General features: G+C 38.5%; 1 protein-coding gene and 1 long non-coding RNA gene across 11 annotated transcripts in view; one reads left to right on the top strand and one right to left on the bottom strand.

Annotated features, from left to right (window-relative positions):
* LMO7 (LIM domain 7) overlaps nucleotides 1-18675 on the bottom strand; it is a 130646-nt gene that overhangs the window by 105943 nt on the left and 6028 nt on the right. Inside the window, exon 1 of one of the 10 annotated variants that reach the window (XM_035561220.2) lies at nucleotides 2025-2045. The exons of the other annotated variants lie outside the window; for them this stretch is intronic. The gene's annotated coding sequence lies outside the window, so the exon portion shown is untranslated. Of the gene's footprint in view, nucleotides 1-2024; nucleotides 2046-18675 lie in introns of those variants that run through there. 10 annotated transcript variants of the gene reach the window in all.
* On the top strand, nucleotides 253-16641 carry LOC118255216 (uncharacterized). The gene is made up of 4 exons (XR_004780903.2): nucleotides 253-515; nucleotides 2407-2598; nucleotides 15676-15891; nucleotides 15988-16641. It is a non-coding gene; the product is annotated as an uncharacterized LOC118255216 (long non-coding RNA).

Below are 18675 nucleotides of genomic sequence, written 5' to 3' on the forward strand. Positions count from 1 at the left end.
CACATCAGGCTAAAAATATTTTTAAAGGATTTTTTTTTCCTTAAGTCTCAACATTTAAAGGAATATAAACACACATAAATAATTATATTAGGATACTTGAAATACACTGTACGTGCACCAAGTCACTAAACTGGAAGTAAGACTTACAAAGGCTCCATTTCCCACCACTCATAGCAATATGTTGCATTACAGGTAATGAGCTCCTAATATTACAGCATTTGATGGCAGAGACCATTGCCACTGCCGTGCAGCACCACCTAATGAGAGACGCCAGGTACAACAAAGGACCAGAGACTGTGCTTACATGGAGTCCCTCTCTTTGGGAGGAGATGAAAGAAATTGCCTCTGGCAAAGGAATGAAGTAATTGCAGACAGAGGAGGAAGGATGGCTACATAGGAAATTGAAGTTCAAGGGAGCTACAGAAGGATGTTGTTCATCTGAAAAGACGACAGAAGCAGAACTGGAAGAGGCAGAATATTGGTCTGGGGAAAGGAAGAAAGAAATTAGAAGTTCAGTAAGTTTTCCTGACTAATTTTTCTCTCTGATTATGTTTTTGATGAGTTCTAAAATATGAATGCTTCCCTTTTAAAGGATTTAAGGATAAAGAAATATCTGGTGAACATGCAGCAAGTTACTGAAGTGCCTTTATGATACTTTGAGAACTTAGAAATGAACATGCTCTCATACCTGACCAAGCAGCTTTCAGCTTTTCAAGGGATCCTGTTTCAGCTATGCAGTGTTCAAGACCATCCTGTCATCTCATGGAAGATGTAGTCCCAGCCTGGACAGTAGCCTATGCTATTCACCCATTATTGCCCATGTTATCTTCCCCCACCCCAGATGCCATTCCTTTGCAATTTGAAATGCATTTGCCTTCAAAAATTAAGAAGTCATTACTAAGAGAAATCAGGGATCAGGCTTCAATCGACCATAAGAATCAGGACCTCACTCTTAAAGACTGAAGATGTTTTTTATAAGGTCCCTCTTTATGCATGACACTGCCCTTTCCTATCAAAAAGCTTCAGTCCAGTCAGCATTTGAGCATCTCAGACAATTACACCACTAGCAAACTCTGGTTTTGCAGGGGTCCCTTCTGCCTAATATTTCCCTTTGCAACACCACAGAAATGTCTGCAACTGTCAGAATTGTAGGTGGCCCAGCGTCGGGCCACCAAGATGATCAAGAGACTGGAGCACCTCTCCTCTGAGGAGAGGCTGAGGAAGCCGGGTGGCCCCAAAAGGAAGCGGCAAGTGGCAATTACTGCTGCGGCCACTGCAGGGGAACCACCTTCCCATCTTTCCTCTTAGCCTTTGCCACTCCCCACTCAACCTTTCTTTCAGGCTGAGAACTGACAGAACCCAAGTGTTAGTTAACCACCTCCAGCGTGACACTTCCTTCAGCCATTTTATTGCTTCACTGCAGATGAAGCTTTTTTCTTTTTTTAAAGGAACCAAACTGGTTTGACAGAGTGCTTCCCTCCTCACCAGGGTGTGTTTAGAGGAACCGAAGATAAGTCTGACTGTCATAGCAGCTACACATGGTTGCTATGTGCACTGCCCAGAGGTAGGATTTAATAGCTAGTCAAAAGCAGCCAACCTCGCCCCCTTGTTTCAGAATACAATTATAATTTGCTTATATTATGACCTCCTTGCAGAAATCATAGAATCATTTAGGCTGAAAAAGACCTGTAAGATCATCTAGCCAGACTTTTTGCTAAGGTCTCCTTGCAAACAATTCCATGCCCTGCAAGGGCGAGGCAGATATTTTCTAGAGTTTTCACTTGACCCCATTAAACATTTAAAGTGGGGATCCTCAATATCACTGAAATTAAATGCAATATTTTTTATATTATTAGAAAATTCCATGTTGCTGAAAAATGTATTCTTCTCAAGGGACTATCGACAAATAGGATATCAGGCAGATGCAGATAAATTTTTCCTCAAAGAGAGGCACGGACCTAGACTCGTATGTAGAGAAAATAGAGGGGTTCCAACCTGTGGTGTGCTGGTTCATGTATACTCACATAATCTCCTCCAATTATACAGCCACAGCGATTAGAAAAAATAAAAGCCCCACAAAATGTGCACACAAAAAAAACACCAACATGCAAGCAGGCAAATCATATTAGAAAATCTAATATCCAGAGTGATAAAAAAAATTCTTGGAAGACTACTTGGTTCCATTCATCTGTAGCATTAAGCTTGTGTATTTTAACCACAGAAGAGACACAGCTTTCGGATTATAAACAGATGCATGCACTTGGGGCATTTTTCACCAATAACTTGACTTCCTTTTGTCTTTAAAGTAATAACGCGTTAAATGGAGAAATATTATCAATAATCCATGCAGTTTCTCAAAGTTGAAGAATATCCTTGTCACGAATGACAGATTTTCTTCCACTCCAGGCAAGATGCCTCAAGCATTTCATCTTTGAACTCCAGTGGTTTCCTATGATCTGCTGCCTTCCAGAGCACGCAGATTTCAAGAACGTCTGAAGTTCTGCCTAGCAACAGAGACAAAGCACAGACTGCTGCGATTTAAACATTTTCCTCTATATATACTTCATGAAGTTATGCCGATTTCTGGTGCTTGATCTGGTAAGTGATTAACATTTCTAAATGAAATTTCCAACATTTTGTTTGCAGTTCAGTAAAGTAGCTGAAGACACTTCTACCATAACAAAAACAAAACTGGGAAATGTTTTTAACGTTAGGTCACTGCTTTATCAAAGCAGAGTGATGTTTTTGCTTTTTTCATTTGAAACTCCAGACAGAAAGGAATGGCACTTTGTATCATCAATGTTATTTCCTGTGCAAGATTTAATTTTGTTTGGGGGCATCACAAAATTATGCACTTTATTGGACACATATCCTCTTAAATATTTTCTGCCTGAACAAAAGGTTGGATTCAGCTTTGGCTTGAAGCATCCAGACGCTACTTGCACAACACGCACAGACTAAAACAGGAATTATCCCATTGAATTAAACTAGTTGTCCATCCTGCCCAGCATTCTGCAGTGACCTGCACCAGGTATGAAAGCATGTTCCCGGGGTGGGGAGGGATGATACCAGTACTTTCATATTTAGACTACAGGAGTTCTGGCCTTCTCTATAATTAAGTGGTAAAAGACATGGATTAAGAGAGCACCAAATCTCTTCACAAACAGTTCTCTTGCATCAGAAATCATTGCAGTATGGGAAAATATCACCCACAACTTTTCCAACCCATCCTACTTCCACATATAGCAAAGAAGTCTCTAAGCAAGTAAACCTCAAAAAATGATAATAGAAAAAAAAAAATGTGATATAGAGTAGGGCAGAGGAACTTGTGTTCAGGGAAGGCTGGAAATAGCTGGAATATTAATTAGATCCATGCAATGCCTTTTTATTTTATTTTTTATTTTTTTTTTAAACTATGGCATGTAACCATGAATACGTCACAAAAAACTCACATATTTTAGGCTGGCCAACATTCTCCGACTGGTATGTCAATTTGAGGGCCTGCATTTATTTGGGGTATAAATTCACGCAGAATCTGGGTATAGCTTGAAAACTGATCTCATGTATCTTCTGACATATTCTGACCTCTGCTGTCATAAAGTGGAATTTATTTTGACAATCATTTTTTCTTTAAAGTACTGCCTTCAGCTGAATAAGTTTTTCAATACCTGCAATTATCCAGAATAAAGAAATGATGGGAAAGGATGGGAAAGCTGCTTTTATTTTACACTCTGAAGCACAAAAATTAAGTGCCCAAGCTTGTCTTTTCCCCTCATATTTCTATTATCCTGTCAACTACTATAAATTGCCTATTTGATTATTACATAAATGCACATAGGCTATTATTTTAGCATCTGGACTTGACACACGCTACTAAGCTGTCCTAGCAACTTCTTTCTCTGGGAACACATTGCTTTAGGCTTGTGCACTACGGCACTGTATTTTACCAGCATTATGACAGATACTAGCAAAGTCACCTAGCACACCAATATACAGACTCTACTGCTAACACGAGCCTATGCAAACAAATGGTTTTAGGCATATGCCTTTTTTTTTTTCAGTTTAGTCTCATTTTCACTGCAAAACTATTCTACAATAGACCAGCAAGCTCTTTTTTTTTTTGTACAAGTCTAGGAAGTTTATGGTGAATTTTGACAGTACTGTTTGGAAAGAAACTATATTCCTAATACCCCGTACATTAACATCACTGAACACATAAATCTGGATGAAGGGCATCCATCATGATGTGCTACTTTTAACCTGCTCTTTCCATCACAGTTAAGACTCCTTCCAGACCTTAGTCTTGAATATTAAGGCATGGACATTTACTGTATTCATCACAGATGCTCAAAGAACATTTGCTCTTCCTCTCCCATCATACCACCTGACACTTCAAAAATCAAACCACATGATTTCTATCAGACTTCCTGATCTCCCTCAGCTGTAAGATGATCAAGGTCAGATTATAAATACTTGATCAAATACAAACCACAGACTGTATCTCCCATTAGGTAACATTTTTGACTAAAAAACAGAAAGACAGGGGCACAATGCTCAAGTGTTTTGCCAGCGAATGCACTTTTTAGTCCATGTTTAACTAGGAAAGAGACACTAATCTCAAATCAATAAGCTTACCCCAATGCCAAAAACCCACCTACACACACCATTCCAATAATTACCCTCACATGGTTTTATGGTTTCTTCTGCCTTCAGTTGCAGCCACCATCTGCTGGAAACTACAACAGCAAGTGCCTCAAAAATGTTACTGCAGCTCCAGTAACAAATGCCTGGTTATCACTGTCAGCAATGGGTTGTATCAAATACCACAGATGTCCTGTATGTTTTAACTATACAATTAATATTTTAAAAATATGGAACAACTTTAAATAAGACATGTCAAGACATCTCAGTTTCCCACTCGAGGATTTTTACTAATAAAGACAACAGGTTTTCATAAGCTAAGACAAAAGCCTGAATTCTGCTGTCAGTGTATAAAGACAGAAGCATATAAATTGAACACTGCCCTGCAATTCAGCTCAAAACATTATTTACTCTTTTAAAAGCTGTTAAAGAATCTGTTAAGTGTTCAATCAAAACAACAAGATGTTATGGTTAGTTTAGTTTTGTGTACCAGAGTATTCCAGCAAAACTGTGAGAAAATGAATCATACCACTGTTTGTTTTCGGCTATTAAGTGAGAAGTCTTTAAGAAACAAAAATGAAAGAAGTGAACAAGAATCCCATAATTAGTGTAATAAAGAGTCCGGAAAAAAACAGCAAAGACAAAAACGTGGAAGAATTTCTGTAGCCATGCTAGAAGAAAAAGAAGGAAAGAATGGGTCAGGTATGTGAAGCTGAATAAATAATTCATGACAAGATGGCTGTGATGTTCAGTTAAAGAGCTACCTGTCAGATTCTTCAGAGGAGAATAGAACTGGGAAAACAACAAGAGAGTATAAGAAAAGCATACAAGACAGCAAAGCCTGGGGAAATTTCCTTAATTAGGTTCTTGCATGTTCTAGAGCATGCTCTATGTCATTAGCAATTCTTTTTAACTCGAAGGGCTGGAAAGGTCTCATTGACTGAAAAAAAAACAAAAAACTAGAAGATACTTCAGGCATGTGAGGATACAAGAAGAAACCAGAATCAGAAAAATACTTAAGTCTGATAACCTCAACTTCAGTTTCTAGAAAGCTATTAAAAATTGTTCTCTCTCCCCACCTGCTGCCAAACTGTAGATGTTCTCAGGGAGACAACACTCTGGGGTTTGACATGTCATGTAAATCTGTTTTTATCCTGCTTTGGTAAAGTAAGTGGTCTGGTACACAAGAAGGAAAACAATAGACAGGCTATAGATGGAATTAAGTTATGCACTGGCAAAAAAGATGCATAACTAGTTAGAGACAGACGGACTGTGGAAATCCAGTCTAGATAAAAAGATTCCAAGGCTGCGATGTGGCAGTAGGAGAAGACAACACACATTTAAGGAGCATTTTTCTGAGGTGCGACATCAAATTGGGATACAGTACTAAACTGGATCCAAAAGGAAGTTGTTTCAAATTCCGTGACTTTTTAGCATGTTCTTCACAGAACTGTGTGATGGACTATAACCATACTGTTTCTAAACCCAAACCAAAAAGCTGTGCAAGCATTGTGGGGGAAGAGAATTTGTCATTCTAATCATAAATTGGAGCATCAGTCTAAAAATCAGCAAGAAAGCATTCAGCAGAGCTTAGTTACAAAATCTTAAAATAGGACAACTGGACACAAAAATAGGATAATCCTGTACATCTCAAAATGATAAAAATATTTTTAATAATAGGTTTCAACTCAGTTCATAGTCAGTTTTTATGCAGCGCTGCTTCCTTAAGTGGGTGTTCACCAATTCACATGCAGTTCTTACTCATAGTTTGGTCCCAGCTAGAGAACACACTATTGCTGGCATTGCACTTGAAGACAAGACAAAGAGGCTTAGGAGGAAAAAAAAAAATATTATAAAGAGTTGAGATGTAGAAGGAACACTACTTTGCCAAGTTTATCAAAGCACAAAGAATTAGCTTAGTTTGCAGCAAAGATCATCATCACATATTAGGAAAGAAAAATTAACCATACAAGTTACATAGACTAGTTTGCCTGTTTTTAAAAGGTTAAAAAAAGTTATATGCCAGGAATGGTCTAGGCATAAAAATATCTGGTCTTACAAGACAGTAGTCATGAACTACGTGACCTCTGAGCCCTGTATGCAATTTCGACATGAAAGACCTTATTACTCATTCAGTCTCAACATCTGAATACCAAACCAAGAGAAAACTTTTAGTTAAGCGTGTATGCATTTGCAGGATTTAGGGCATAAGACAGAACAAAGAGTTTTTTTTTTTGTGTGTGTGTGTTTGTGTGTGTGTGTGTGTGTGTGTGTGTGTGTGTGTTGTTTTGGAATTAGGTACATCACAGCAACTGCTCAAAAAAAACATGATAAGCTGAAAGCAAAAAACATCTACAATCAAAAGTTAATTTATAGGATTTACAGTCTAAAAGAGAACTCAGAAGTTCAAACATGTTTCTTATGACTTGATGTTGTGAAAAAAAAAGGAAGAAATCGTATATCCATGAAGGGGGTGATCAGGTACTCCTCCTCTCCCCAAAACACAAGTACCTATAATTATACAGAGTAGGATAATTACCATGTCTGAAAACACAGTTTTTAAGTGGCACTTACGCTATCATATATCACCCAAACACCAGACCTTTTATAACTAATGTAATGTTAAAAATTGCATAGGGAAATAAGATTTATTAGAACTTAGAAACTAAGCTACTGGCTGAATCTGATTTATGCACCGTAATAAATTCTCCTCAAAGTCCCTCTACTTAATTCCCATCACTTGCTGGGAATTGGGGGGGAAGAAACTGACCACTCCTAATGCACAAGATTGTTAATAACGCATAGTTTAGGGATGGTGTTGGCAGTCCCCATGCTCCTCCAACTGTCTGCTGCCCTGGAACTACTGGAGATGCCTGCAGAAGGGTAGGAGAGCACATGCTGGTGGTGCTGAGGATGCCTACGCACAGCTCACTTTCTGCATCGCCACAGAGATCACATAACGGCGTCAGACAACACCAAAAAAAACATTCCTTTTCCTTTCCACAGCGTAAGGTTGTCTTGATCTGGGAAAAAATAAGTGACTGGCCTCCAAGCTCTGGTGGACAAAGTACTGTTCCTGGGCACCTCCAGTTACAGTTGTACAGGAGTAGGGCAGCTACCAGTGGAAAGGGTTGCTAGAGCTACTCCACTGTTTTCTTTGAAGAACCACATAAGAAAAATAACAAACATTTTTGGAAGGGAACATTCAAAGTAAGTTCAGGTTTGGACTTCATTACTTGCTTTTGGTCACATGTGCTATATGAATCCACCTGCTCAAAGCCTGTCAATTAGACGCACACAAAAAATGCTAAGTTTTTGCCACCTCAAGGCAGACAATGCAGAAACACCCACATTATCTTGCTACCAGAGGAAGGAATGGAAGAAACAAAATGGGACAAAAAATGGAGATCTACTGCTCATGTTTACAGTAGAGAAACGGGGTCAGAAAGATGAGATGAGACGCTTCTGTTGCCTGTTCCACCTCTTCAGCGTGCGCTGCCAGCGAGGCCAGCACAGCACCCACATAACCCTGCCGCAATCAGCAGTGAGGACATCCTTTGCTACCCTTTTGTCTTATACCTTGCCTTCATTTAGTGTGGGACGAGGCTCAAGTCTCTGTATAAGTCCAGTTCCACTGCTGTATCAGTCCAGTACAACTTCAACACCGATTTTAGGGACACCTCACAGGACCCCAGTCAACTGAGAGAACCCTAAGGCTCGATGAGCAAATGTTTCACAGTAACAGCAGCTGGCACACAAACCTCAAAAAAATCCCAGTTATGCAAGTCAAAAGCTGGTAGATCAGAGGCAGTCCTCCAAGATTTTGTCTGGATAAAACTTTTAAAGACACACTAGCCAGACCCCTATCCTCCCCAAGAGGAACAACAACAACAACAAAAAAATAACAACAACAGCAACAAACACAGAGAGAAGGATATAGTAAACACTACATATACAGATGCCAAATTCAGACCAGTATGTGTCTCTGTCAAAAGATGACAAGGTACTGTCAGTCCTTGCATCAAATTTGTCAATGGAGACTACAGGATAGACTTGGGGTCAATAAAGCAAGCCTAACGGCATGGCTCATCTTTCATTCAATAGTTTTCAATTGATTCAATGGCTTTCATTCAAAGCCAATTAAAATTAAGTAACATCCAAGAAAAACCAACAAGGAAGTCATTCTTACCTACATGGAGGGAAAAAATATTAAGTCTACAATATAGCTACCCAAAACAAAAAAAATAAAAAGGTACAATATAGCAATTCTGAAACTTGCATTCAACATTATTTTAATATGACTTATTCTAGAATGAAAAATGACTCTTATAAACACTGATGGAAAGTTGAGAAACCCTGCAAAATACCTTTTGAATCCTTGGGTGACAGCAAGTCGCAGTACACTGCAATGGAAGACATTGTTCACAAAACCTTTTATTAGCCAGCAGAGTGCTTATTGCTTATTCTAGTTTCTCTTTGTGCAAAGTTCTCAGATTTGATGAAAATCTGAATTTTCCATAACATTTCTGCTAAAACACACAAAAATACTTAATATGAAAAATATTATGGCTGAAAACTGTTTGTAGCTCTTTATAGTAATTATGCAAACATTGCAAAGAATGTTGTACTACTTGAACATACGTTACATTGTTCAGCTTAACAGAAAATAACTGACAAAATATCAACTCAGCTTCTTGATCCTATTTTTCTCCCCCACATAAATGAAACATTTGTTCAATTCACAGCATCTGAACTCCAAATACACATTTTTTCAGAATGACATAGTGAGGGTTATTTTAAGATCCAGGAATGTCATTAATTTGTGCCCCTTAGCTCAGCAATTTGTAAATGATTAGCTCTAAATCACTGACACAAAGTAAAATCTGTCTAAGCCCATTTCATCCAACTACTAGCATTTAATTTAAACATGATTTCAAGACCTAATGCCAAAAAGACAGAACATGCTATTTATTATAATATTGAAAAGAAAGCCTGCTGTGTGATAGTGATCTATCTACAGGAAGACATAAGCAATTAAAAAAAAAAAGCTTAAAACTCAGCCTTTTTGGATTCCTGAGATTTCAAACAAGTACTACATTTTTGCTGGAAAGAAAGTCCCTGAGGAGCAAGTCTAGCATGAGATGTCACTGTCAAGCTTTTTATATGATGTGGGGAGGGAAATAAGAGTTGGATTGAGCACAATGCTTTTTAAACAGCTATTTTTCTGGTTACAAGAGACTCATGTACAGGAGGTTACAAGCGTCCGCAAACAAAGTTAGAAATGAAGTTACGCAGAAAAGAAGTGGGGAACTCCAGAAAGTTGATGAAAGTTTGGCTTTAAGAGGGAGGCTCTCACAACAGCAGCTTTGAATGTGGCAGCAGACACTAGTTTGTGTTTGTTTGTTTTAAATCCATGAAACAGACACGCCTACAGCTTCTTTTTTTTTCATCCCCAACAATTCATTAAAAGTCAAAACTTTGGTCTGAAGTTTTAATGCCTTCTATTTTTTGCTTTGTTTTGGGCTAGCCTTAAAGGAACGGTGAAAGGTTTTAAACTGGCAACATCATTCACCAGGAAATGCAAGTTACCTGCTCTTGGGCACCTGGGAAATGCATTTGTTTCAAGTTCCTCAACTTTGAGGGGGGGGAAAAAAATCTGGACTTGAAAAATTTCCTGCTATAATTAATGACTTGCTCTAACTTAAATTTGAGTTAATCGCTATGAAGGAACACTAACAAAGTTCTGCATCACTAGATATTTTAAAGTAACAGCTTTAAAATGGAGCATCAGTGGTTACCCAGCCCCCACTTCAAGCCACAAGACATAGGATCCCATTAAGCTTAAAGGAGGAAAAAATAAAAAGCAGTAACCGGAGTGACATCACTCTGAGCCGTAAGTAACAGATGTCTAAGGACACACAAGCAGCTGTTCAAGGCCCCTGTAAGGTCCTGCTCCTGGACCAGCCAGGATAGCGGGGCTGGAGAAGAAGAGAGGAGAGAGAGCACCCGTGGCTCCCTCTGCCCTAACCCATTTTCAAAGAGCAACAAGGATTTTCACCAGATATTTTCAGTTCACAACCATATGATGGTTGGCTCTTTAATGATTCTACAGGTCTTGCTTATTCAAATAGATGTGGAAGTCAAAGGAATACACAGAAGGGAAATTTGGAAAAGATGATCTAGAATTCCCTTCACTTAAGCAAAGAGAAATGAACTTTAGTAGTCCAATTCCTAATTAAAAATAAAAAAAATAAAAGTTCACTTTTATTTATTTAGGACAGTTATCAGGAAGTTTTATAAGTTCTTATCCACCTGAATGGAATCGTAATACAGAAGGTATCACACTGAAGCACAGAAACCCAATGCAGATCACTTCCATAATCTCAGAACAGTGATTTCAAATTTTCAATCTCTTCCACAGTAAGTGTTTTTATCTCCAGTTGGCAATATTTTCTCTCTTTTCTTAAAGAAAAAAAAAAATCAAATATGCAGGCAGCCTGCTCCAACAGCTCCTAGCCAAGACGTTCAGCTGGGCACTATCCCAATTCTGATGGACAACACCAAAGCAATCAGGTTGTTTAACATCCTATGCAAGTTACTAGTGATGAATTCTCAAATCCACCGGAACACATACAAATGGAAGTTAGCACAAAGCAGCAATATGTTAATTCAGCATGATGCTGAATTTAATGCTAACTTTGCTAAAGGAAATCACCAGGAGGTAGGAAACAAAACTGATTTCAGGACTGTAGCATGAGGTAGAGCAGAAGGTCCAACTGAGAATACTCAGAACAGAGAAAACCCCACTCCACAGATGGCTTTTGATCTGGAACATAAATAATATTTATTTGCTCTTAAAAACCACACACACACACACACCCTCCTCCAGCCATGGGTACATCTAAAAGCTGCTGTGGCAGACATTCGGCACCATTGAACCATCTTCAACTTTCTCCCCCGCAAACTTAATCTCTGCATAGCTAAACATATATTAACAATTGAAAACCACAAAAAAATTATTCTATTAAGGGGGTAATTAATGACTTCATTTCAGTTTAGCAGCTGATTTTTGGTTGGCCTTAAACCAACCGGAGCTTGAAAAGAAACTATTACTTGAGAATAAGATTCAGAATAATCTTGTGAGTTATTAGTTGGCAGTTTGATGTGGCCTTCAGACTTCAAAGGACCCTTTTACAAGAAAAGAGGACAAAGGCAATGAGGCCTTTAACATCTTTTATGGTAAATAAGGTAGAAAAATTGACTACGTATTAGAAAGCTGATGCTTTCTGATGAAAGCAAACTAGAAAGCTGATGAAAGCATATTAGAAGAGACTGAACTTTGCATGAGTTTCATCAACATTTTAGGAACCTTGAATTATCCATCAGGTTTTAGATTAGAAGATCACAGTAATCTGGAAAGTAAACAGCAAATAGTCCAGTAACAGAAGAATCCAGATAGAGTTTCTGCTACTTTGCTATCAACAGATGCTTGGGGGAACGCACCAGATTCCAGCAGAGCTTTCACCCAAACATTTGCTGCCAACTTAAGGGAAAATATCAGGTCCTTCCATTCTGGGCACACACCACTCAGTAGTTTTCCTACTACTTACCCTTAAAGGCTCACTTTTCCCCAGTTATGAATGTATAGACACACACTGACATTTTCTGGCATTAGAGAAATTGCATGTTAAGGTCTACTACTAAATAAATACACTGCTGATAATTAGACCATGGAGAAACAAAAGGATCTTCCCCTTACCAGAATTCACTGATGAAAAAACAGCAACAGCATATGGCTTAAAATTAACGTAGTGTGAAATGAGAAGCACAAACCTTTAAGTGGAAAGCTGCCTAATGTAATTTTCACAATTACCATTTAATTTAAGAAGCAGATCAAAGAAGTGCATCATTTACATTCTTCAAACATTAAGTTTTCAAGATCAAAGACCTCAAGTATTTCCAGACTGCATATATGGGAATAACATGGTTAGAGTAATGAATCTATGCAGAGGGAGAACATGAGCTGCCAGTTTGCTCTGTGCAGCAGTTTCCCCATCATCTGAGACTGTAACAAGTAGTATCTGCAACAAGCATCATCAACAAGCACTATTTAACACTATGCATATAAATAGAAGCAAGGAACTTTGGGCTCAAAAATAACATTATACTGATTTTCTGACTGCTGGAAACTTCTTTCCCTGAAACTATCCACTGCTTCAGAGATTTTTCACAACTTCAGGCTGACAGCTATGTTTTAATAGCTCTTATACAATGTCCTAGAGGTCATTAAAGACTTTACTGCCAGTCATTGTAGGCTTTAACCAAAGCTGTGTTTTCATGACAGTGCTCTAGCCTAATTATACCAGAAGTTTAATACCAAGAAGTGCACCATATAAGTACGCCAAGATATGTCAGTTTAATTTTAGGTTAAAAAAAAAAAAACATCACCAGCAAAACTGATGTTTTAATGACCACTGGGAGTTGCTATAAGACACAGTGATCCAATTCAGTGTAAAATAGAAAGTGTCCTGGCACTTATATCCAGGAAACAATCACAACTTTAGTTCACACTGAAGATCCATGCTTACTTCTGAGGGCCTCCCAAAAAAACGCAGCTCAGAATTCAAGATTAAAACCAGATTTTCTTGGCAGAAAGCCAGACAGTATTACAGATGTAAGACCTACAGTAAAACAAGAGATGATCATTTAGGCTGGACCAGTAAACAGGAGCTCCTCGTGCAAGTTGAGAAGATTGCTAAAACTTCTTACTAAGTTAAAGGACATGACAACAACAGGCAGGTAACATAACATCAACCATCAGGTACAGAATATTGCCATATGATAACATTCAATCCCCAGAGTTTTTCTTATACAATAATTTCTTATACAATAAGAAAATCCTCAATACATCATACTGGTCCAACCAGAGGATGGATTTTTATCTGCATCTTCTTCATGCTCCCTACTTTCCTTCTTAATCACACGATTAAAGCCATATTAAAAGTAGACAGGATGGGTTATATAACGCTAACATTTACACAGAGATTTAATGTCTTTTATCATGGTACTACACATCCAATACAGCAAAGGAAGGGACATATGAAGTCCACATCCATACTTCTATGTACAAGAGGATTTAAGACAGCTTGCTCAGAAGAAATTTCTGATACACACTTCTCATGGTAAGAATATTGCATTCCATAACTAAGACTAACGAGCTCTTAAGAAAGATGAACAGTCATTGTGCTTTTACAGTAGCTGAGAAACCTGTGCATTATCAGTACTCTGGGAAACAAACTTGCTGACAGACAAAAGAAATTACATAGAAGCAAGCTCTGTTTTGTGGGAAAAGATTTAAAGTACAGAAAGGTGAAACAGAAGGTGTAACAGTCTTCAACTTGTCAGATGAAGAAAATGATTAGCCGTGTCCAGCTGAAATCAACTCATAGCATCCTAAGCTCAAAGCATATTTATGGTGCACAAGGCTGTGGAATACACATGTGCTCGTGCTAGATCTGAATTAGCTCACACAGTTCTGTGTAGCTAAGCTACTTCACATACACAGCCTGGATCGGGCAGATAGATGCAGCCAGAACTCATGAAGGTCATAAATCTGCATCTCTGACAAAAATTAAAACCCCTATGCACAATCTAAGTAATGTTATACGTATCTGTAGATCACAATATTGACCAATTGGCTAAAAGTTGGTACGTCACATCTACCTCAACAAGCAACCTACATAAAAGTGTCCCTTTCTAAAACAGGAATAAATGAAGACATACATTTCTTTACTTGAGTGGAGAAGCATGTGCTGAGATTGGTATTAGAAGGATCTCAAGATCAGGCTCTCTTCTCCAAATCCTCTCCTGTAATAACATCTGTTAAGCTGAGCCTGCATCAGGTTCTTGGTCCCCCAGGCTCCACACAACAGGGTAAGAATAAAAATAACACGTGGCCATAGTGCAGCCACAGCATAGCTGGGTTAGAAACAGTGCTCTAAGGAAATTTAGAAATAAAGACCGAAGTGGGAAAGGCTGGCATACCTTTAAAGACAGCTGACAGACGCCTACATCCTTTCATATTTCACTCCCCCCATCTGAAAGGTAGGGGATCTCTTTGTCACATTATCACGAGACACACCCTCTGCTCTGCCTCCTAGGCTGGCTGCAGAGGAAGGAGAATGCAATCCTATGAGTCACCGCTGGAAACCTGCATGCATCAAACATCTCCTCACCAGACACAGGGAACGAAATTAAAGTCAGCTTCCCTACCAACTCTGCACAGGCACTGGAAAAATGCTGCTTAGATCTCACACTTTGTTACCACGACAGAGATAGGGTTCTTTCAAGAGACTCACTCACATGCAAAGACCAAATCTTGTTGCTGAAACATGCACGTTAAGTATTTCAGTCTGAAAAAATAAGTTGTTGTACTGAGAACCAGACAACTGATAGCATTGTTCTTAAGCACAGTATATCCACACAAGTTCAGAAAAAAAACTTCACTGCAATTTTCAAGGAAAGTCAGTTTACATATGGAAAGACCAAAAAATCCATCTCCACAAGATTTTATTTGCTGGGTTAAATAATATTTTATTTTTATATATATATCATTTATATTATTTTTATTATTTCTTAGTTGGGAAGGCAAGAAAGAAAGGGAAGAATGAACCACACATACACATATGCACACGTCTTTTTCAGACAGGTCTTACAATAGGCTTCCATGCCCAATGGCAGATAAAATAGATGAGTACTGATTTTTACAAATACAAAATGAGAATTGTAATAAATACATTCATATACTTAGAATACTCTGAGATGGTATTCCTCCCCCCTTCTCTTTTAAATGGAAAAAATGCAAAACAATGCATTTGAGAAGCCAGTCCTTAATACAAAAATTCATAACTGAAATACTCACAAGGCAAGAAATTCACTCCTCTAGGAAGAAAAAGTTGCTGTGTACAAATAACCTTAGGAGCACATTTCTCATCTTCACTTCACCAACCTCTCTTCTTTGTCATTTCTCCACAGCAGAGCTCCCAAATGCATCCACTGACACTTGACGTGCAGAACTTCCTGGAGTCTTTAACAATGCTCCCAAATGAGAATACAGCCCATGTCTGCAAGACCTATCCCAAAGTCACAGACAACTTTTGGATTTTATCAGATGTATGAAAGCTAGGCCATTAGTGAGCAAACTAGTGTCTGCATTTTAATGGAGATTGTCTTTGAAAAATTCGTTGACACGTAAGGCTCGTAGCTGTGAAGCAATACTTTCCTGAATAATCATTAAGACAATGTTTATTACATCAGGTTTTTTTTCTCCCCCCTCTCTCTCTACAGCATCAGGCAAATGTCTGCGAGAGATATCTATCTGTACCTGGAACTCACACCTTCTTCCTCATCCCATTTTCATTCAGTCCAAATAAGAGCAGCTCCACACAACCTTTTTATTGGATGCAGAGAACTCACTAAGAAGATGCCCACTGGACATTTCAAAAATTATACAAAGGCACTGTAGTTAGCTCAGACAATCAATATTACTTTATTACAACCCTTCTGTATTTTCAGACAAATCTACAATCAGACGTCTAGGTCATTTTTCCTCAGGTTTACATTTTAAGGTGAATCAAAAAGACGCATTTTGTCAGTGAAGTTATTAATGCCAAAAGAAAAGGACAAAAGGAGGAACAGATTTCTTTCCCAGACTGGAAATGCAGCTTCACCTACTCTGAAACAGTACCCAGAGAAGCATTTCAGGGCAGTCCCACAGCTGTTAGTAAAAGAAAAAAATAAATAAATAAAAATAAAAACACGTGCACACAAGTGTAGTATCAAACCTTGATCTTAGTTTTTCTTCATCTTCTCCACAGTTACTTTGACATCTGGCTTTGTTTGCTTGCATCCTTTATCGCATCATGAATTACTAACTGACATAGTCATTTGACCATGTAGAAAGTCTCAGAACAATCTCTACAAGCTGGATTTTTCAAATTCCTTCCTGAAGGAAATAAAAGAGAAATAGCGGGGCCAATAAAGTACTTCCAGGAAAAAATTTGCAAGTAGCACCAGAGATTAGATCTGGGATTAGATTGCACCCATGAACAGCAGGCAATCACTGAAGAACAGCTGGGTGAGACAGCCCAATACCATCTAAAGGATTTTCTCCAAACAACGAAACTCCAACAAGATGTAAGGGCTGCTTCTGCCATAACAGAAGATGCTTGATAAGCATATCAAATACTTTCAAATGCTTGGACCCCAAAACTCCTGGCAGAGTTTCTATTTAAAACAGTTTCAATTGTATTTATAAGCCTTATGAAATTCATCCTGAAGACGTTATTTATGGATGGAAGCCAGCCTCCCTAATTCAGGTGTCTAGCTTATACCTCGACCCCAGGCGCTTGGTGAATGACTCCCAAGTCACATAAGGAAGAGATACAGGCAATGAACAGAAGCAGGTGATTTTAGAGGCCTCCAGGGAAGGAGAAGGTTTGTCTCAATTCAGGTGTCTGCCTCTTCATTGCCTACATGGACAAGTTGCACCAGCTGGGTTGCAACCAAACAGCTGCCACCAAAACATGAGCTCTGCCACTGCCACCACTATGAACACTCGTGGCCCTCACCTCCCGGGAGGCAAATGCTGCAAAACTAAAACAGAATCAGTTATTACTTTATTTTTTTTTTCCTTTTTAAATTATTCTCTTCTATTTTACACATGCAACTACCCTAAGCCACAATTCAAAGCTCCAGGGGTCAGCAACACCCTAAATACAGCTTCTGTGTAGCATCAAGCAGATACCTTTCACAGATTGCTTCTGTGCATCCTTATGTGCAGACTGATAAAGCTGATCAGGTAAAATAAGCACAGTACCTTAAACAGTTGAACACAAACAAATGCTACAGAGCAGGACAGGTCTCCATCATCAGAAGGACCCACTGAACCAAATCACTGGAGGCTCAGAAACCCCACTGCCACCACAAGAGGAGGCAGGAGAAGCACATGCCAAGGGCTGGAGTTTCACCAACATCTCATTGCGATAACACAAAACCACATCATTGTGGAACTTACTCTTGGAAGACAGGCTGGCCCAACACTTCACATTTTCTCTATGTTAATTGAACTGATCTCAAGCCAGATATTCCTTTAGAGACATTATAGGACTGCGATTTTGAATTTTTTTGTGGCTAACATACTAATAACTCTTTCCCAAAGCTAGTATATTGCGTTTATTTTCTAAAAATAGCGATTCAGAGCTGAATCTGATTCTTACATTAACTGATGGAAAAAAAAAAAAAAAAAGACCTGCCAACACACCCTGCACTGGAAAACCATAAGGCAAGTCTATAAACCTCAGGCCAGTCTAAGATAATCCCAGATGTTTTGTACCACAAATGCAAAACACTGTTGAAATCAAGTTTCTTTTCTCAGTGTAACACAAATGAAGGTTTTACTACTAAACATTCAACTGGAAGCTAGCATACTGTAAGTCATATCCATACACCTTGCTTTTCATATGAAAAAAATATTGTACTACTCATAAAGAGCTAGATTTACAACTGCTTACAGCATAAGGAACCAAAGAACCTATTTTAAAATAGCTTATCCACTGCATTCCTTTAAAGTTAGATTTTTCTGCTGGATTGACAGCATTCAGCTATGTGAAGAACAGCAAAAACAAGACACTCCTTCCAAGGTAATTCACAATAATATGTAAGGTGTGTCAAGCACACCGTAAATTACCAGAAGCACTTGTAGCACACTGAGTCTGAGAACACATGCAGACTTATTAAACTGATGAAGATGGAAAGTCCATTTCATAACTTTATCATTTATGTCAGTCTCAAAAAAAAAAAAAGTATTTTGTTGTTGTTCCTAATTATAAAAAAAAATCCCTCCTCCAAGAGTGAAAGGAACTTTAAAGACAGGGAGTGGTAGGTACAAGGAACAGCTGGAATGTATCTATTTCTTAAAACACCATAAAACCCAAGTGTTTTCCAAAGCTCAGCAAGATCACAGCCTAATGTAAT

The sequence above is a fragment of the Cygnus atratus genome, chromosome 1 (genome assembly GCF_013377495.2).
Source record: "Cygnus atratus isolate AKBS03 ecotype Queensland, Australia chromosome 1, CAtr_DNAZoo_HiC_assembly, whole genome shotgun sequence".
In the NCBI taxonomy this organism is placed as follows: Eukaryota; Metazoa; Chordata; class Aves; order Anseriformes; family Anatidae; genus Cygnus; species Cygnus atratus.